Source organism: Tachypleus tridentatus, chromosome 13 (assembly GCF_004210375.1).
Source record: "Tachypleus tridentatus isolate NWPU-2018 chromosome 13, ASM421037v1, whole genome shotgun sequence".
Taxonomy (NCBI): Eukaryota; Metazoa; Arthropoda; class Merostomata; order Xiphosura; family Limulidae; genus Tachypleus; species Tachypleus tridentatus.
Genome location: NC_134837.1, coordinates 226,755,480 through 226,778,225, shown reverse-complemented (window position 1 = coordinate 226,778,225; position 22,746 = coordinate 226,755,480). Strand labels below are relative to the sequence as shown.

Here is a 22,746-nt window from a genome sequence, read left to right as displayed (position 1 = left end):
TATTTATAACCTACCTTTGAATGATCTGAAACACTTGACACTGAATATTTAGAACTTTCTAGGCCTATTTTAAAGTCATCATTTACTACTCGTAGCTCCTTCTAGCTAACAAACAAATCACAGCATTAAAAGCATAGCTTACAACATTATATACGGTTTAATTGAAACACCCTGGCAACTAGATTTGCAAAGTCCAAAATGTTTTGTGTTCATATTTGTAATTTTATAAGAAAATTGATTCTTTATCCAAAAGCTTACAGAATTTTTTTTACGTTCCATATAATCCTTTGAGTGTCAAACATACTTAAAATGACTATTCTCCAACAATTCTTAACCTTCTTACGTACACAAATATTCTAGAGTTGAGCATATGAATAAAGGCGTTATAAGTCACGAACCATATTTACAATGAAAGAGAGAGAAAAAGTGCAAAGTTTGTATTAAATGAATCAGCTAACGATCATTTATAGGTTAATTATGACCCCCTCAGAAAGCTTATAACGTTTTGTGATTGTATAATTCCAAAACTGAAGTGTATACAATGGATGGAAAACAAATGATCTTGACACACGTTTGAAACATGTTTCATGGGGTACTACTTCTTCAAGCGGATATACATCTTGTCTTGGGTCGATGTGGTATGATTATCTTACTAAATTTTGATACTTTGTGTACGATTATTAAAGAGAACTTCCCATCAGCTGCTCGACTGATAGCGAGCTCACCTTACGTCGAGGTACAGAAACGGGTTCCAATGAGTAATTATGAAGGTGTTTCTTCTCACGAACTGGTCGCATTACTGAAGCCGTCAACCCTTTTACACGTTTTGCAGCTGTGCGAGGAGTAACAATTTGCATGATCTTAGAACTGGATAGTATTTAGAGTTGTTAGGATTGAAAATTTATAGGGCAAGGGCGTTTGTGATTTTCGAATATACATCTATAACTGTGCTAAATAATCAGCTGCTCCGACTTATCAGGAAACCTGCTGAGAATTTGATAAGAGCAAGTGTGAACAACTCCCGATGCTGAAGGTTTAATAATGACTTTTGTCACTAGCGTGAACGTTTTTGTGAAATGTTTAAACTTATTGCTGTATCACTACTGTGTGCTGATATATATCGATATGCCTGTGATATAAGCAAAATAATGTGATGAACACCTTGTAAAGGGAAACTTTAATTGAATAAAAGTAATATTTGGTTGCGATGGTATATTTTTATTAGATGTTGCATATATTCATTTTGATAATACACAGTACATAATAAAAGTAACAACAACAGCACTGAACACTTGGTCCACAGTTAACAATGAGAATGATGTGTTACTACTTTATATACATACGTAATTCTAACGTATTTTCTATTTCAGTAAGTCAAGTAAGAAACAATGTATTATTGACGTATGCAACTCTGTTTAATTCAAGTTGCACCCGGCTGCTTATGGATGTTCTATGATGTAAATTTGACGAGTGCTGCTAATAAGTTCAGAAAGGATCAAAATGAAATTTATTTAGTCTTTTAGAAACACTTTCATTTTGACTTCAACAATAAATCACAATAGCTATAGATAGATTTGTTTTGGTCATATATACACATAACATTGATTAAATTTAGAAAATAGTTGTGAGACAAACGTATAAAGAACAGATAATCACGACTAATGTAAAATAAAGTTTCTATACGTACACAGAAATGACCGAAATTTAACAAAATTTAGAGAACTCTTACCCTGCTTAGATAAATCTAACTACATGTAGACATCAATGACTTGGTACAAGAAATGATAATTAGGTAAATCATTAGTAAATTAGGCGAAATCAGTAATGACTGGATTCAAACAATAATGATTAGGGCAAACAGCATCGATTAGGTGTACAATGACTAAATCAAAACAATGATCTCTAATGGAACAATAAATGTGAAAACAAAACAATTGACAATACTTTTAGATACTCACTCTGTATGGGTTTCCAGTAAGAAGTTCTAAACTCAAGTAATATCGCATTTTGTATGGTAAGTGTTGTTTTACACTTGTGAATTTATTAACAATATTAAGTTACGTTTCTGAAAATGGCATTAAAAACAACTTTACATCAATAAACAATAGTTAATAATTCATTAGGTGGTTTATCACGCTTTTAATTAACTTTAATAGAAAAACAAAATAAAATATATTAGCGATATAGGAAAAACCCTACCAATAAGAAAACTTAAATATTTAACCTACACTATGAAATTCTTTCTCCTAGTATTTGTAGTGGTTTTTTTTTCCTTCTTCTTTCAAGCTTCTATTTGGCCTTCATTTTCTCAAGATGACATCATGAGGTCGAGTGTGGTTAAAAAGTTCTCAACGAGGATTGTTCAACTTTATCAGAGATCAGGGGTCAATCTTTTTCAGTCTCAAATTTCCTTAGGTGAACTTTTCACATATCCGTGTCATTCCTGTCTTTTATATGTAAACTCGCTGTTCAGTAATCCAAAGGATCTAATAGATAAAAATTCTAGTTTCTGCAATGACGAGTTTTGTTTACTTTGTTGTTTTTTTATTTTTACTAAACTTCTTTCTGCTTCTGGTTCATAAAGGTTAAAATATGAAGGCTACCTACATCTGCCTGTGAAGGATAAAAGAACTGATAATCATCTAGAATTAATAGTAAAAATTTCAAAGCTTTCACAAAATATATTTATACATATTAGTATATAGTTCTTAAAGTTTCAGTTATAATGGGGAAACAGTCGTAAATTATAATGAACGTGCTGCATTGAGCAGATAATATGTGTCGGTAAGTTATAACGGGCATGCCTTATCTAGCATATCGTGCTAATGTTTATAACTAATAGTCTTTACTGAACATGAAATAATATATGTTTTAAATATTATAATAAAGATGCATTATCAAGCATAACAATATGTTTATAAATAGCATTCTTTCTTGAACAAAAAATGACAGTTTTTTATAAAAATACCACCACACACGTGACTAAATGAAACGTAAGCAAAACATTTATTAATTATTAAATGCATAGTTTGTCAAAAATTACAGTTATACATTTCTTTAGCAGAATATGGTTCAAGTTATTAGATTATTTGAAATTTCGACTATCATGTTTTATTGAACAGTGGATAAAATAATCTGATAGATACTTCATTAACTGTGACGTGTAATTTTCTTCTTGCATTGCTACAAAACATATTCGACGTTTCTGACCATCGTAAATGTGAGAGCAGTTAAAAAATATTTATACGGTATATTTAACATTTCACCGTTTCTTTAACTTACATATTCCGCATGATGCAAAATAATAATTCATCTTAACTACTACCGTATTTTCCGCCTAATAAGCCGAATTTCTGGCCCTAAATTTTGGACCTGATTTTTGGGGGTCGGTTTATTGGCCGATCACTCCTTTCGGAAATTTCTTCTTCTTAGGAAATGTTTTACTTTTGAAAATTACCATAGGTGGTAATTTTGTCCTATCAGCAAAGCACGTTAAGACTACAGTGAAACGTTGTTTCTGGAATTTCATTGGTTACTTAATTACAGTGAGTGGAGCCAATAACGAATGACATATTGATTCCATCTCTGTCTCAATACGACACGTTCTGCTTTACTACAGAACGCCAATGGTCACACACAACATGCATGCTGACGCTGAAACGAGACTAAGAAATCATTTTGAAGAAACTTGTCACTTCTTAAAAATGGCTTCGGCTTATTGGGCGGTAATAAGCAAAAACTCTCATTTTCAGAGCTGAAAATTGGCCTCGGCTTATTAACCGGAAAATACGGTAAGTTTATATGTTAAATTAATTATTGCCACTTCACTATAGTGTTGTTATTTTTGTTTTTGTATTGCAATTTTAAGCAAATAAAACGCAATATTAAATTTCTCCTCTTCCATAAAATTAAGTCAAAATGTGAAGATTAAACGAAGAACTGAATGTTCTGTTGCACATTTAGTGCTTTCCTCGAACCTCTGTAAATATTATATATCTGATAGAAAAATATAAATATGATTATTCTTTTGAATATGAATGTTCATATTTCGGAGTGTTTCTTTTTATATCACCAATCATTACTAAAATTACAACTACAACCATTACATTACCAAAATGTACAACATCTGCTACACTGTAGTCCTGTCTATCACAATGAAAAAATTCAAGTTGTTCTTACTTCATCTTTCCACGGGGCCCGGCATGGCCAAGCGTGTTAAGGTGTTCGATGCGTAATCCGGGTCGCAGGTTCGAATCCCAGTCGCACCAAACATGCTTACCCTCCCAGCCGTGGGGGCGTTATAACGTGACGGTCAATCTCACTATTCGTTGGTAAAGAGTAGCCCAAGAGTTGGCGGTGGGTGGTAATGACTAATTGCCTTCCCTCTGGTCTTACACTGCTAAATTAGGGACGGCTAGCGCAGATAGCCCTAGAGTAGCTTTGCACAAAATTCAAAAACAACATCGTCTTTCCATATAAACAAAAACATACCTGCACTCCACCTCGTATAAAATATATGAATTAAACAGCAAAGCTTGAAATATTAACCAAAGAATATAATACGTAGAAATAAACTCAAATATCGATTACATCTGGCATTATGGAATCATAAATTGCCAGAAATCCTGGAATTCAAGGCATGGGAAAACTTTTTGGACAAAAAGAAGTATCAGGAGATAAAACATGTGTAGACTTTAAAAATAAAAGAAATTGGGATAATACAAGGACAGAAAGAATTAGAAGACATTTTAAAATGAACAAGTAGAAAAACACCTAGATACATGATACAGATGATAGAAAAAAGTTAAACCTCGAGGTAAAAAAAACACGTAATGGAAGTATTAAAACATAGACTACCTTCATATGGTAGAGCACTAAAACTCTGGGTAAATAAGGTAAATTTAATAACCACTTATAATTCAAACCCTCGCATCTGACGTCTTACTTTCCTCGGAGGGTATTTGCTGTTTTCTTAGCTAGTGTTGAGTCAATATTTTTTTTTGTTGCGTTCAAACATGAGGCCCGGCATGGATAGGTGGTTAAGGCACGCGAATCGCAATCCGAGGGTTGTGGGTTCGAATCCCTATCACACCGAACATGTTCGCCCTTTCAGCCAAGGGGGCGTTATAAAGGACGGTCATTCCCACCATTCTTTGGTAAAAGAGTAGCCCAAGAGTTGGAGGTGAGTGGTGATGACTAGCTGCCTTCTCTCTATTCTTACACTGCTAAATTAGGGACGGCTAGCGCAGATAGCCCTCGAGTAGCTTTGCGCGAAATTCAAAACAAACCAATCTTTTGGTTTCGTTACTTCTTCTTAGCAACGGCTTTTTAGTAACTACGTGTTTACTGAAACAAATTTCTGCTAACATGTCTTTTTATGTTCTGTAAATAATATCCACAATTGTATTTATCCCCGCTGGGACAACGGTAAGTCTACGGAGTTAAAATGCTAAAATCAGGGGTTCAATTCCCTTCGGTGGACACAGCAGATAGCCCGATGTGACTTTCTTTAAGAAAAATATTTACGCAACTGTATTTACAGCATGGTTTTACTGGCAAAATCTGTAAACAACCGTTGTTTGTCTCATAGAAATTAGCCCTAAAATAGAACTTTTGGAGATTTTTTGTTTTTACTTCAACAATTGTTATTATTAACAGTGCCAGTTTCAAGTACCCTCCTTAGAATCTTTAATAACGTTTATGCCGAAACACCGAGTATTTTCACAGTTTTCCTTGTCTGGTCTAATTATGACTTTTACCCGTTTGACTTATGTTTTTTAATCCTTAAAATCATAACTTGATCACATTACTACTACTGGGCATTGTATGACTGCTTTTGTTTTATCGGTTTTACAGTTGAGTGACACTTTCTGATTGGTTGGATTACAATAGTATAAACTATTAACAAGTGATTGTATACTAGTGTAGTTTGTTTTTTGCATTCTCAAAACATTTGGCCTTTCTATCATTTCCTTCCACGTATTCATATTTATTCTTAATACCACTAGTTACCACGCGCTGAAAATTACAATAATTATTTTATCAAATAACATCTCAATATATTTAATATAATAATGTATATTTAAAGTAACTGTTGTAAAATATTTCGAATAAGTTATGGTACTATAACAGCATGGTAATAAATGAAAATATTATTTTATTAAAACATGTACGTTTATTACAATTTAATTTGGTTGAACACTGTTTGTTAAACAACTGCTCATAAATTTCTCAGGTATACATTATTTAGAACCCTGTTGCAGTAAATCATCAATAGCGAAGAGAAAACACTTTTTCAAGAATCTTAAAATCACACTTACCAAAGTGTGAGTAATAATGATAAACCTTTCTCTCCCATTTCTTACAAAACCCACGCCTTTCAACTGGCCCAAATTCCAGTAACAACTAAAAGAACGAAAGATTAAGTCACGTATGAATGACGTCATTTAGACAAGCATGCATTTACTAATGTAATATTATTATCTTACTTGCATTATTTGCACTACGTGTATTTCACAACGGAAAATCTGTATTTCCGGGTGAAGGTGTCGTAAATAAGCAAATTGATCGAGGTGACGATACATCAGTCGGCACAACCCAATTTTCTTGACTTGAATTCATATGTTCCATGAACTCGTAAATAATAAAAAAAAACAATAAATAACTTCAGTTATAAGCTTCAAAATCACAGTTTTCATAAAAGTTAATTTACAACACTGCCAAAAAATTGAGTTTTCGATAGTTTAATAATACTTAATCTAATTCTTTATCAATTAACACTCCTACGAAAAGACGTTTCTAGTCCTGATTTCTCCAAGCCCGTTCCCCTGGCTGTGGTTTCGCTAGATAGTAGATAGGGACAGTGGGAATCTCGTTAATCCATTCATTAATGGATTTAAATGGCAATTTCATTTAAATACAAAATTATTAGCCTAATATTAATAACCTTTCAAGTTGCTCTGGGGCCTATTAGGCCCCACTTTTCGTAGGAGTGTTAAAAATAAAGAGATAGTGGACAAATTAAAAAATGTTATTGTCATAAACCTACCAAAAATGACAACTAATGGTGTACAAACTTGTGGAATTAGAGGGGCACTTCCTTTAGTATTATTCAAAATTGTGCCTTATAATCTCAGAATATGGTGATCGATTCCCCGTAATGAACGTAATGCATACGGTCCATTATGCTCTTAACATCCAACAATCCTTCAAAAAATACAAAATTTTGTATTAAAAGAAAAGTAATTATGAAGAAACAGCAACATAACAATAAACAAGAATAATAACAGTTCTCAAATACGCTGTATCGCAGACATGAGAAATATTATAACACAGAAACGTATTGTACAATATCACCAAATGATAAAGATTTAAAACGTATCTTCTTCCAGTAACATACTTATAAAGGATAAGGGATTAGTCAATTTTGAAAAGAGAGTTGAAAAACTGCCCAGCAAACGTTGACGTTAAAAATAAAAACTTAATGAGATATAATTATTGGTTATAATTAGTTTACTCATGTCATAGATTTAAATCGGAAGACTTGCCAAGACGAAAGAAAGAAATGACCAACTAGTTTAACATCAAGTTCACTTACTCATGTTAAAACATACTGTTATCATCGAGTTTTCGAGCTGCGAATATATGTTGAATCAATTATTAATCCACCTTTTGACAATTACACTCATGTAATGATCACTTAAGGAACTAGAGGAATGGGAACTCTGTTCTTCGGACAACAATAGACAAGACGAGTCACTATCAAAGAAGTTATGCAAAGAAAGTGTGACATGATAATAAATTAGACTAGATTACAGGATATTTTTATGGTAGTTGATTAGGTAACACAGGATGAGTTACGGAATAGAAAAACTGAAAGTAATTCTATGTATGTGACTGAGGGAGAAGTGATAAAGACTGAAAACCCTTTCACTATAAGATAATTTTATCCCAGGGGCCTTTCAGATCCCTCCTGTGACATAGCTCATAAATGAGCATTTTTTATTACTTCGTATTTTCTTGTATTGATTAAATTACATGAATAATTTTATTTTGTATATAACAATTAATGTCTTATTAGGTGTTTTATAACATGGTATTTTTATTTGCGTTAGAGCACAGCCACATTGGGATATGTTCTACGTCTATCGAGCAGAATTAAATTTAGAATCTAAGCGTTGTAATTTCATAGACTTAGCACTGTCTCACCAGAAGACTCTAAGATAGTATTGAATAATACAAAAAATATCATTTCGATAACAGGAACGATCTACACGAGCAAACGTATTACACTGAACAACTTCTTAATACCGAGAATTTCCTAAGTATTCCATTTAATACTTCTCAATAGTGCAGATTTACTACACAAGCAATAGATATTCCAGTAAATACTGCAATTTCACAGTTTAAGGTTTCGATAACTGTTTAAGTAACTGTTAACTTTATCTTTCCACAATTAAAAGTATTGTATTATTATTATGATATATCTAAGAGCAAATTTCGAAATTTTTGTGCAGGTTTTTTACACGTACTCTGTTGATATCATTGTAAATTGTAAACAGAAAGTAAAAAAGTCATGAACTTGGACTAATCTTCTGGTTTAGATAAAGTTTGCATGTCGCAACTGTTGTTTTGTTGAAGCTCCTTTTCCTTGTTCCTTTAGAACAGTGGTTCCCAGCCAGGGGTGCGAGATAGCATTCCAGGGGGTGCGAGATAACATTTGTTTTGGCCACCTTCACCTTTATTCTTAAATAAATAATTACTGTGAGGGGTGCGAGAACATATTAAAATTTTTTAGGGGTGCGGGGCATAAAAAAAGGTTGGGAACCACTGCTTTAGAAGGATGATAGAGTCAAGATTTGTTTCCTTTGAACATGTATAATGGGAATAATTACTGTCGCAGAAAATTTGGGATTGTAAAATTCCACACTGTGAATTCTGTAAAACTGGAAAGACTGGTATCACACTATTAATTTAGTCTGATTTAATCATATGGTCTCAATATTATTCAGATATATTTTTAATTTGTTCTGGACATTTTGTTCTCCTATACCAGCAGTCAAATAATTCATAATAAGGAGCATAGAGACAGACCATTCAAGTGTTAAATAATACATCATTCTAAACAAAGATTTTGTTCATTAATTCTTTTCTTTTTTGTCTACTTTTGTTCCGTTTCTCCCTGTTTTCAAAATTATTCTCCACTTAACACTTCTTAAATCTGTTTTATATTATTGATAGTCATAATTTTATCTTGGACATCAGTGTACTGGATATCACAGACTAATTATTAAGTCGCATGTTGGTACAATACTAAAAGGTTTGTTATTGTATAAGTTATGTTAAACATGATTTTTCTTCACCTCTCTCGTTCTATAAGGTCTCTAAATAAGAACCATGTAAAGACACTTTCTGAGATATATGGTTATGGTGGAGAGGAATGAAAGCTGTGGTGAGAACACTGTCTGAGAGTAGAGTAGATTACGAAATATCTTATAACGGACCAAGAAGCTTTAACAAACATGGAGCAAGTAACCTCTATGATCCTGATTTATCCTTGAGACTGAGAGGCAGATACGAGAAAATCCGAGTCGTAAGGGTCAACCAAAAACAATTACATCTTACGTGCAGGATGAAACAGAAGTGAAGATGAGTCATAACAGTAACAATAAGTCCCGAAACTTTCTAAGGAAGCTTTAATGGGATCTTAGTGTTTTTATTCATTAGTTACAGAAGAGAAAAAAGTAAGATTTGTGTGGTAGAAAAAAATTCATGGTGAAAAGCTGCAATGCCTCCAGGTGGAGCAAGTAGCATTTCATCATAACCTTGCAGTTCTGTAAGGTAGTCAAGAACCTTCCCAAAATATAAGGCACACTAGCAACACTATGAAACTGCGTGAGTGTGATAACAATACTTATATCCATATGTTCCAACTTCTTTTCCAAACTTTACCACAGAACCTAACATTAATCAGGACAAGCATGTGTGTGATTGTTGGAGGAGAAAGGTGGTCTGCTTTGAATATTGATAGTAATAGGTAACTCTCTACATCACTGTTTACAATGGTGATGTTGAGGGTTAACATGCTGGTATTTACTCCTTTCTGAACTGGAGGTGATATCGCTTTTCTCAATGTAAGAAAATTTAACAAAATTACATGATAAATCTGACAACGTATATACATTTTCAACATTCTTTGTTTGTTTGTTTGTTTGTTTGTTTTGAATTTCGCGCAAAGCTACTCAAGGGCTATCTGCGCTAGCAGTCCCTAATTTAGCAATGTAAGACTAGAGGAAGGCAGCTAGTCATCACCACCCACCGCCAACTCTTGGGCTACTCTTTTTACCAACGAATAGTGGGATTGACCGTCAAATTATAACGCCCCCACGGCTGAAAGGACGAGCATGTTTGGTGCGACCGGTATTCGAACCCGCGACCCTCGGATTACAAGTCGAACGCCTTAACACGCTTCGCCTTGCCGGGCCCTAACACTTTTTATAATACAACATGTTAAAAATGTTAAAGTACATATATTAATCTCAGTTGTTTTAATTCATTAGAAATTTCATTATATATATAATATATATACAGATAAAGAAAAGATAGCCAGATTCAACCCTCATGATATTCACTAAAAATTTCTTTCTCTACTTTATATTGACAATTGAAGCAACCTCGTCTTGTGACTATAATTATCACAAACGAAAAAAACTTTCAAAATAGCAAGTTAAATACCATGATTTTTGCAAACAACACTTTCAACTAAGTTCAATATCATCTAATACATTTAGTTGGTTTTCATCAAATTATAAGTTATTTTGTTTTTGTGCTATTTAAATATTATAAGTCGTAAGTATGGTAGTATTTATAGTACACAATACATGTAACACAAAAAATATATACTCATAAATATCTTTACAAACCAAATAATAAACATTCAAAAGTGTTTGAGAAACACCTTTAGGTAATAAACAAAGCACAAACAAGCTTGAAAGTTATAGGGCCATTTTAGAAAAATCAACCTAGCGGATACAAAAAAAACTCGCAAAAACCACAAATTTCTCAATCCAGGACCATATAATGATGGAATAATTCACGTGTAGGTGAGATGGCTGTCCACCCTCACCAGTAAGTTTATGCCAACGTGCCTCACTAAGGTAATTGCACGTGAACTATCCTATTCATTAGTAATTTGGGTAAGTATATATTTTTTCACTTTCCAGAAAGGTCAGCTAATTGCCTGACAGGCTGTGATGTTTAGGTTACTGGCTGAACTTCTGACCTATCACAGATTGGATTTACTTGAAATTTACTGTCTAGTAAAGAGGTGCAAAACCATTAAATTAGAAAGAAAAAAGTGTATTCATATCTCAAACAAATGTACAAAATCACTATTCCAGCTAATCTTATCAAAGCTGCAGTCACTTGCAAAATAGTGATGTAAGACAATGGCTCCAGATCAGCTGCAGAAGAATCGGATTACTGTTGCCATGACTCCTAACTTCACTGCGGTGCCATAAATGGCTCTATGAATGGTTTTGGTGTTTTGGGGTCTATTCGCTATTGAATGATGGCACTACCATTATCAGGTCAAGACAAAATCTTATGCGTTATAAAACTTCAAATGGACTTGTATAAAGCGAAACAAGCCTTTTAGAAAATATATTCTGAGAGTTAAAAACCAGTGAAGGATCTTTATAGCCCTCTCGAAATAAGTTGTTTCTCATATCCGATTTCATAAACGGACATTATATATATATATATATACCTTTATGTTTATTTTATTTTTCTCATTTAATTCTGATTATTTCAGTTTAAACCTAATCGTGTTGAATTTTATTTATTTTGAAATTTTTACTTTTATAATCATTTCAAAGTTTTTTTACTTGTTTTGTATAATTTCGTATCCTTCAAGTTTATTTTTTCTTGTTTGGTTTATTATTTTCTTTTAATAAGTTTACTAATTTCGTCTGTTGTATCTCAGTTTTATTTTGAATATTATTCAATTTTACAGTTTTATTTCTATACATTATACATTGTTTATAATCTCAAAGTTACACTTCGTGGTTATTTTGCAAATTGCGTTTTCCAATTATTTTCATTTGTTTTGAATTTGAAGAGATTATTTCATGTTATTACTTTGTTTAATAACTGGCTGGAATGTGTATTGTATTTTTAGTAAATTATAATTTTGTGTTTAGGCTGATTTTCTTCAGTATTTAGTTTCGTGATTTACTATTCTTTTCGTTCCAAGCTGGGACAGCAGTAAGTATACGGATTTACAACTCTTAACTCAAGGGTTCGATTCTCCTCAGTGGACACAGCACATAGCCTGACGTGGCTTTGCTATAAAAAGAACACATACACCTTTTGTTTTAGTTTGAAGTAAAGTCATAATTCATTCAAACACTTGTACAATATAATATGAGCTGTAGTTTTAACTCCTTTTAATTTTCATAAATGAAATAATCATTGACGTAGGTAACTTTTGAGTGCCACATAAAGTGTGGTATCGTCATCATTGTTGCGACTCCCGTCTTTACATCAGATAGATTTTTGCTCCTCAACTCAGACACTCGGAAAATTCACAATAACGAATATAAAGACTGATAGTTCAGTATAGTATCATCAGCGTGAACAAATATTTTGATTATTTCGATTTGTTTTTACATTTGCTGTCAATGTTTAAAATTATTTTCTGCTTTTTATTTCCTGAATTTACTTATAACTTTGTTTTGGACATCAGTGTGTACCTTAATACCACCCCTATACTTTGAAAAATGAATAAGGGTTTCGAAGTACCTACTCAATTCCAGAGTTTCACGAAAGGGCAATAAATATTTCCGTGAACACTTTCTAAAATAAGGGAGTTTCTTGAGACACCAATTATAATTATAATGACAAAGGATTTCCTGATATTGGAAGTTTACTACAAACTATGCATGTCTTAGAACAAAAATATACTACAGCAAAGGATGCTGTTTCAGTGGAACCTTAAGCAGATTAGACATAACAGATTTGATAGCTTTAATGAATGGCAATTGCCTATAGAAATAAAAGGAAACATTTCAGCTTCTGTATTCAAGCCATTTTTAGGAACTAAAGAATTAGTATGTATTAAGTCACAAAATAAATTAATTAATACGTCATGATTGTTCAGTTTTTATATTAGGAAAGTTGAAAGTAAGCGGTTGTTGACGTTTACACCTATTATAGAAGACACCTTAGCTCAACACAGATACCTGTACCTGTATTTATACGTTACTGTATACACTACTAAAACGTTTTTCTGACAACATCAGTATAGAACAGGCAGTTACAATATAACACAAGAGGTTCCTAAATGATCTTTTGAACTATCGAAACCTACACTAGTAAAAAATTATAACAAACTTTTTTAAACTCGTATTCCTCTAAAAACGTTTCTAAAAATGTGATAAAAGTAATGAGTGATATTGAGTTGAAACAGTGAAGAGCTAGAAATTATGTACTAGTAGATAGAATAAAATCTTTGATAGATACTGCAAAGTTTAAAAATATCTTTGGTCGTAAAATATCACATGATGTAATGTCTTGAATTATTGTTGTTTACTGGACGGAAAACCAAAACTGTCAATTAAGTAAACTAAAAAAGCTAAATCTGAAAAATATAACACGCAGACCTGTAAATAGTAAAGTAAAGAAAAATAATAATGATAGTCTAATATTTTCACTTTCGTTTTACTTTTGTTACAAAGAAAATAAATTGCGCTTCGCATCAGAGCCAATCAAACGCTCCATTTACTCCATACACGAAACATGCGAAAACCCAACCTGGTGATGTTTTCTAAATTAGTAATGAGAATGAGAATGAGAATTAGTCATTAATTTTTCTAAAGAAAGTTGGATATGTTACCATAGGATTTAGGATTGTTTGACTTGTTTTGTATTTCGCGCAAAGCTACATGAGGGCTCTTTGCGCTAGCCGTCCCTAATTTTGCAATGTAAGACTAGAGGGAAAGCAGCTAGTCATCACTATCCTCCGCCAACTCTTAGGCTACACTTTTTACCAACGAATAGTGGGATTGACCGTCACGGTATAACGACCCCACAGCTGAAAGGGCAAGTATGTTTGGTGTGGCGGGGATTCGAACCCGCGACCCTCAGATTATGTATCGAGTGCCTTAACCACCGAGCCTGCTACCGTAGGAAACTCATTTAGTCGTGTAAGTTCATTATGAAATAAACACAGTCTTGCTTTTAGAAATTTTAGATCTTTGGAGATGAAGAATGCCTACTTGAGTAATAATGGAACAAACAAAATACCCTTAATCTCTTTCAACAGTTTCTTATCGATTATGTTTGAATCTCGTTTTCTTTCACCGAATTTATGAAAATATTTTATTGAAAGCCATGATTATCAAACTGTACACTTGTTTTTATACTAGAACAGTATTTAGGGATGGACTATTTTCCCTCAAATTAGTGTGTTCTGAGTTTATTATGTATCCTCGTAATGGGATCCATGTAGGACGTTGCCTGTTAAACGAGATTGCGTGTCTTGAAATATCTAAGACACGAACGGACAAAGTTTAATACAGGACATAAAACTGCCGTGATCAACCTTGCTTTCTCGCAAGATTATCGTGACATACCATTCCCAGCTCTAGCTCGCTTTCAAAATGAAAATAAAGAAACATCTTGTATCAAATGTATATACTTGGCTCATTCTCGTGACTTTATTGTGAAGTCTTGACTCTTTGAAGGATCGCCACTTAAAATTGAAATGTTTGTTTTCGAAGAGATCACGAAGGATGTTGATTTTTTGTGACTCTCACTAAAATAGCTAAGCCATCATAAACATACCACCACTGAAATTATGATACAAGGGCATTACTTTTCAAATTTACATATAGCATTAGATATTCCTCATTAGAGAAAATATGTTTGGTAAATAGTGTGTATTTTTCTTATAGCAAAGCCACATCAGGCTATCTGCTGAGCCCACCGAGAGGAATCAAATCCCTGATTTTAGCGTTATAAATCCGTAGACTTACTGTTGTACTAGCGGGGGACTTAGTTGAAAGAGGGTTTGTTTTGAATTTCGCGCAAAGCTACTCCAGGGCTATCTGCGCTAGCCGCCCCTAATTTAGCAGTGTAAGATTAAAGGGAAGGCAACTAGTTATCACCACCCACCGCTAACTCTTGGGCTACTCTATTTTCAACGAAAAGTGAGATGACCGTCACATTATAACGCCCCCCACGGCTGTTTGGTATGACAGGGATTCGAACCCGCGACCCTCAGATCACGAATCGAGTGCCTTATCCACGTGGCCATGGCGGTCCAAGTGAAGAGAGGGAGATTACATGTCTTATTGTGCTTTCCTGCGAATATGTAATAAATGTTTGTTATCAGTATAATGATTTCATTTTTAGGATTCGAGAATCTACATAGTCAGAATTGAATATCTAGAGTAGTTCAATAATTTTAGAGTGTACATTTATTTGCTCTTGTCTAGTTTTCTAGATATTTTAATTAAGGAAGTATAGCCTTCAACTATTTCAATTCTAAGTGTAAAATGTGTTGCCTTTTTTCCATATAAATTATTTTAAAAACTGGTGTAAGATATTAAGTTGTTTAATTTCCTAGTATAAACTCTTAACATTTAGACTTTATATAACCTTTAGCCTTTGAATTTTTCCATCTACAAGCAGAACAACCATGTGACAAGCTGCTTGCCTGACATTTTCAGCACATTTCTCTCGTCCAGTACCAAGCTCAAAACGAGAATCCAGTAAAATTAAATATTCTATTACCCTCTAATTACACTATATTTTACCTAACTTTTAACCATTATTTACATATTTAGAATACTTTGTCAAATCCACTAGTCTAACATTTCTTGCCACACAGTGACACAGGGGTATGCCTGCGGATTGGCACTGCTAAAAACCAAGGTTTCGACACCCGTGGAGGGAAGATAACAAATAGACCATTATGTAACTTTGTGCTTAATTGCAAACAATCAATCTAACACTTCTCAATACTTCCCAATCTGACAGCTTTCAACCACACTACGTAGACACTTTGGTTCAGAAGTCTAACTTGTTTGAGCTGACAAGTCGATTCAATTACTTTTTCACATATTTCATTACCTAACACGAGTTGATTTCTTACTTTAATCCAGTGTGGAGTTTCAAACAGGTTAGAATTATATTAATCATTCACTGATGAAACCGATTTTTGTATTTTTTATACTATTTTTCTTACCACATAAGTTAAAAACCCGCTGAAGCTCTTGAACCCTCTTCTGGGTGCCATTTCTGCACAAATTTCGGAAATTGAAAATTATTTGGTAACTCTCAATGAATTCCGTTTTACATAAAGATGTTTATGGTTTTCGTTGAAACTTTCTTTCACTGCTGCACTACAATTGCTTATTACACCACAATGTCCACCATATACATTTTAAACTGACTATGACCTGTCCTGAATCTACTTAACTGCTTTTCTAAATAAGTTTTTTTTTTTGCAATATTTCATTCGTCTTTTTCAATCACCTGTTCCCTTCCAATCTGTCCTTGTATCTTTGTGTGTTTTTAATTACTTCTTAGTTGTTCGTAATCCCATTATCATGTATGTACTTCTTTCCTTTAAGTTTACAATCCACAATGTTGTGTTTTCCTTTCAGTATCAACGTACATCAATTTTACATTAAACAATGCAGTGTTTTCCGTTCAGAAATAACGTTCTTCAAGCTTACAATCTACAATGTAACGTTTTCCTTCACCGGTCTTGTTTATTTAGTTTAGATTTTGTAGTACGATCTATTCCTTCAACAATAATGTTTCTTATCTTTAGAATCCATAATCCGCAGTGAAGTGTCTCTTGTTTATTAAAGTTCTTCCACATAACATTATACAGAGGAATGTTTTCCATTCAGCAGTTATGTTTCTCCAACTTACATTCGGCAACGAAGAGTTTTTCTTTCAGCAAAAATACCCTTTCAGCTGACATTTCGCATTAGTTTTGTTTTGCTTTCTACAGCACGGTGTTCTTTTTCTAGTAAACATAATATTTAAATTTTCAGTTATATCTTTACTGTTTAATATTGTGTAACATAATATTTTTGTTTATTGCCAATAATATTTCTTTATTCTATATTCCGCAGTGCAGAATGTTTTCTTTCAGCAGTGAATTTCCACCAACCCAAATTTTCTTGGTATGTTTTATCTCTTCATCTGCACGAAATGTTTTAACTTGTTTTTAAGCTCCTTGTCAAACTCCGTTTGTAGTCATTTATAATTTTGTAAATTTTGAAAGATAATTCGCTTATGTTAAATATCACACCAAGAACTATTAATTTAGCTTCTTTTTAGATTCGTAATTCATTATATATCACGAAATAACTGTGTTCTCTTAAACATTCAAACGGTTATTTGACAATATAAATTTTTAAACATTCTGGTCAATATCCTTAAGAAACGTTTGAGAACAAATCATTGAAAACTTTAAACTATATTGTTTTTATTCTGTGCGTATACAGAGAAAATGAAATAAATCAATAAAAAATTAAAAATTTTGTTATTTACTAATCCATAATTACTGTCGGACCAAAATGTTTGTTTGTTTTGAATTTCTCGCAAAGCTACTCGAGGGCTATCTGCGCTAGCCGTCCCTAATTTTGCAGTGTAAAACTAGAGGGAAGGCAGCTAGTCATCACCACCCACCACCACTTCTCGGGCTACTCTTTTACCAACTAATAGTGGGATTGACCGTCACATTATAACGCTCCCACGGCTGAAAGGGTGAGCATGTTTGGCGTGAAGGGGATGCGAACCCGCGACCCTCAGATTAGGAGTCGCACGCCTTAATACGCTTGGCCATTCTGGGCCAAAACGATAACACTAAAAAGAAGACATTTCCATGTAAACATGCCTAAATTCTTCTAAGTGGCCACTGTCTGTATATTACAGTTAAACAGTAATAAAACGGCGTTTCGCAGCCGCGGCCTTCAAATTACGAGTCCAACGCCTTAATCCACCTGGCTATGCCGAGCCTCTGGACCAAAATGAATACAAGATGTTTTGGATGCATTGAGAGTAAGATGTCAGCTATGTGGCCAAGCTAAAAATCTATTGACAGCTGACTGAAATATCTTATTCAGTGTGGACTTGATCTTTACAGTAGGCGAACAAAGCAGTATCGTCAGCATACTGATATATTTGTTATATTTAAATTGAGGCAAATCGGCAACATTAAAAAAATGTACAAAATTAGATAAAGAATGTAAGTAACTGAAAGACTTAACAAACGAAACTTGTAGAGTAAACTACGGTGATCAAACGCACATTGAAAATTAAATAGCAATACGCAGTCGAGCTTACTGCTGTTATAATGATTGGCAATAGAGTCAGGTAGTTTCAGAAGATAATCCATGGGGCGAGGATGTAGTCCAGCTTCAGCACTTGAAAACAAGCATTGGTCATCAATACAGATGTGGAGGCTGGAAACCCTAGTATGTTCAAGATATTTTCTGGGAACATAATAATACGAACCCACATCAAATGCAGACTTTCTAGATTTCAGGAAAAGAAAACTTCCAAAACTCAGAAAAAAATCAAGAAGAAAGAAAAAGAAGTGTAAAATGATGCAATAAACTGTAACTGAACATATCAGAGATGGCATTAAGACATCCCATCTGAACCATAAGCAGATCTTCATCTGTTCTACAGCATCTGTTACACACATTACAGTAGTGAGAGCATGCAAATACTAGTTGCCGAAAAAATGAATGTAACTTGGAGTGAGAGCAGAGCGAGTCAGTGATTCAAACAACAATGTCAGAACCGGTGTAATCAAGACGATGATGCCACAGTTTTGAAACTATTTTTATGGAAGGAGACAAAAGATTAGTTTTTTTAATGATAAGTAAGCACCGAATCATCTACCATAGCTAGACATGATTTGAGTAATTTTAAACGATTTCAGACAGAATATAAGTCGACGAAGGTCTGAGAATGGAGCAAGCTTGACATTATCTATGTCTCTTGACAACATTAATGTAGTTACGTTCAGTTTGTTGGAAACTTCTGTAACGTCCCTGCTATAGTGAATCATGAGAATATTGGTATTCGTGCAGTGGAGATGAAGAATGACGTAAAACGTCCATAGTTCTGTAAGAATGAGGGTTATGTGAACTGTATATAAACGTTAATATATGGAGACAGCTGGCAGAAGAAATGGTATTGGCAAGAATGACAGCAAATAAATTTTAAATGGTAGTAAGAAAAAAAAAAAGAGGCATGATCGCATAATTTAAAGCACCACCAACGTGAAAGATATAGGAATCTCAATATAGTCTAGAAATTCCTGTTTGTTGGTAGGACAAAAAGAGGTAGTCCTTTTGTAGTGTCTGACTGAATATCGATATAGTCACTTACAATTGGAGAACACATGCTGAGAAATATGAGAGAGATGAAATTAGCAAAAGCAAAATTGATATCAGGGAAAGAATATAATACTGGACGGTTATGAGAAGGGAAGGTTAACAGTGACTCCGAAAATCTGCATAAGTGAGACTGGAACTAAAAACGTTCTTGTATGATAGTTGATAACAAACCTGAAGATAGCTGTGAATGTTTTTGACCAAATTGGTAAAAATATCTCGAGGAAAAAATTATGATTCGATAAAGGAAATAAATAGTGATAATTCTGTTCTCAGAAAATGAAGACTGAAACAAGAATATATCAAAATTCTCTGTAAGCTCCTATCAAGTGATAACCACGATTTAAATTATAGTCAGATAATATTACACTTTTTGTGGGCCTAAACAAGGTTTCATTAAGAACAATGAAATCGTTGAATCAACAATATTTCTATAATTGGATGATTGATAAGAAAGGAAGAAATGTTAACAAATGAGAAATTTAAAATGTTGTCTTCACTAGTTCTCATAGGCATTAAAAACTAAAAGGAGAGTTAAGTCCCAAATAAATGGCCTGCATGTTGAGGCAAAAGAGAGTTTTTTACAATATTTGTTACACTATTAAGTACAAAAAACACGTTAAAATGGAGAAGTATCTTGGAGGACAGCAGTAACAAAAATAAATAATGTTGTCAATGGTAAATATGAAATTAGCAGGAGGCGTAATGATATCAGTCGAGAGAACTTGCGCCACAAACGAATAATTATTAGAATTTGGGGAAGGCTTTCCATGACAACTGTAGGAATAGGTGGGAAGATATAATTGACAGATGTCGTAAATTGGAGATACATTTAATTGGGTGTGCTGATAAAGAAGACCAGAACTTCGACACTGTGAACAAATAGGTTGATTTTGGATATTTTGCAGTGGGATGAATATTGTAGCCCAAACAACTTTTCATAATAGTGTGTGAGATGCAGATGAATGGGAGATTTCTATTAGATAACACTTCCGATAGATAGAAGCACCATGAGAAAGTAAATAATTGATCACGTTACTGTTCTCTGCTATTACTCGAACCACATAGGTGTGACCATTAGCATTTTAAAGAGCATTACCTGTGTGGTTGAAACCTCTTCTATAAGCAGTTCTGAAATTACTTTTTTCCCTCCGAGATGATCAGACCCACACAACGGATAACACAGGAGAAAAGAAGTTGTCAACTTGGCAAGATCTGCTGTATAAATAAGGAGGATCAAGTTTCTGAAGAGTAGTGTTACATCCAAGATTAAATAGATCTATTTTGGTATTAAGAACACCAAACAAATTTGGGTTACCGGCGTTAAGAGTCGTGTTGTTACAGGTGAGTGCAACCTACTAGATATCAGTTTGAAGACAATATTTAAAGATTTGGTGAAAGGGGTTTGAAAGAAAAGAATTAAGGACTCATTCGAGAAAGTCAGAACCAACATGGCCAGGTGGTTACGGATCTTAACTAGTTATCTGAGGATCACGGTTTCGAATCCCAATCACACCAAACATGCTCGCCCTTTCAGCCGTGGGGTTGTTATGCTGGTACGGTCAATCCCAGTATTCATTGGTAAAGAGTTGGCGGTGGATGGTGATGACTAGCTGCCTTCCGTCTAGTCTTACACTGCTAAATTAGGGACTGGCTATCACAGATAACCCTCGTGTAGCTTTGCACGAAATTCCAAACAGACAAATTGAAAGAGTGGGAGCAAGTAAAGAGCTGATATTCATAGATCGGAAAGAACAAGAAAATTGTAGGAATGGCGAGACAGTAGACATGAGGACAACAATGAAAGGGCCTATAACAGGAAAAACAGAACGTGGTCGTCAGGAGTATAAGTAGATGCAACATTGGTATATGTAGGCTGTAGGAAGAAGATGTGGTAATGAACAGAGTATGATAAACCAGTCCATGAAGCAGAATTACTGTGAAACATGTTTGTTTTGGAATTTCGCACAAAGCTACTCGAGGGCTATCTGTGCTAGCCGTCCCTAATTTAGCAGTGTAAGACTAGAGGGAAGGCAGCTAGTCATCACCACCCACCGCCAACTCTTGGGCTACTCTTTAATTAACGAATAGTGGGATTAACCGCCACATTATAACGCCCCCACGGCTGGGAGGGCGAGCATGTTTAGCGCGACGCGGGCGCGAACCCGCGAATTACGAGTCGCACGCCTTACGCGCTTGGCCATGCCAGACCTATGTGAAACATGTAACTTGGATTTCTTTGAATCATCACCAGAGTGAGAATAAGACTTAGGACTGATCAACCAAGTATCAGCGGTCCGTCCTAATAGGTAAACTGAAATCCATCTAACACACCAGTAACACAAGATATAGAATAGTGCAAGAAATAAAACTAAAGCAATAATAAATGCAACACAATTTAATAAAGTTCAATAATGTACCAATAGTAATAGTGCAAGGTGAAAAAGACAATCCAGAATAACTCCAATCTCATCGAAAGAATAAGGCTAAGCTTGATATGACAATGGATGATGTACTGTTTAGATATGTTTTTCTTACCACAGTGATTCTATATTAATATAAGTATGGACATCCATATAAATATTTCAGAGGTGGGGCAAACCATAAACATATGAGCTCAACTTTTATAGTGTATGTCAACAGACAAAAGAATATCTGTGTAAACGCAAACACAAATTTACAGTTTCAATAAAATTATGAAAAATAATTGTTTTAGCTACGATTTTAAGTTTACATCATAATACGTGTAACTTCTTTGTGAAATGTAAGGACAGCAAAGCCACCGCTTGCATCTTCCTGCGGGCACCCATGTATGAGTTATTTATCTTTTCCACATAATAATTTCCAAAAATAAAGCAGTAGCTTCAATATACCACACTTTTCAGCTCTTATATAACTATATAATCATTGTAATGAGAGACAAAAATCAAAACAATATAGATGGGTAATTCAGTACTTCACGACGATACTAGTACCACCTATTAGTCAGAGGTTTTACTGGATGAACTATTCTATCTATCTATTCCTCAGCAAAATCCAACTTTATTTTCCATTCATTGCCATTAGTATAGAACTATTGATACAATCTTTGTATTTAAGTACTTTCAAATAAACGTATTTAGGTGTGTCGCATAAAGAATGCGTTTTTATATTAAATAATCTTCAAGTGTATTAATAATGTTAGTAAAAATATCAAGTGATAGTTCGATTTTCTTTAAATCAAACTAAGCATGAAAAAATATTAAAAATAAAAAAAAATTTAGCTTGTATATTCTCATTATAAAGAATTTGAATTTCATTCCACTACGTTTTCTCAACG

The 22,746-nt window shown here is 33.9% G+C and overlaps 2 long non-coding RNA genes across 2 annotated transcripts in view; one reads left to right on the top strand and one right to left on the bottom strand.

Annotated features, from left to right (window-relative positions):
* Positions 1–1,211: 1,211 nt before the first annotated feature.
* LOC143237689 (uncharacterized) lies at positions 1,212–7,783 on the bottom strand. The gene is made up of 3 exons (XR_013020195.1): positions 7,598–7,783; positions 7,049–7,206; positions 1,212–2,613 (listed from the first exon to the last, which is right to left on the bottom strand). It is a non-coding gene; the product is annotated as an uncharacterized LOC143237689 (long non-coding RNA).
* The window catches only part of LOC143237688 (uncharacterized), a 38,590-nt gene continuing 19,475 nt past the window's right edge, over positions 3,632–22,746 (top strand). Inside the window, exon 1 of the long non-coding RNA XR_013020194.1 lies at positions 3,632–3,791. This is a non-coding gene — a long non-coding RNA (uncharacterized LOC143237688). The remainder of the gene's footprint in view (positions 3,792–22,746) is intronic.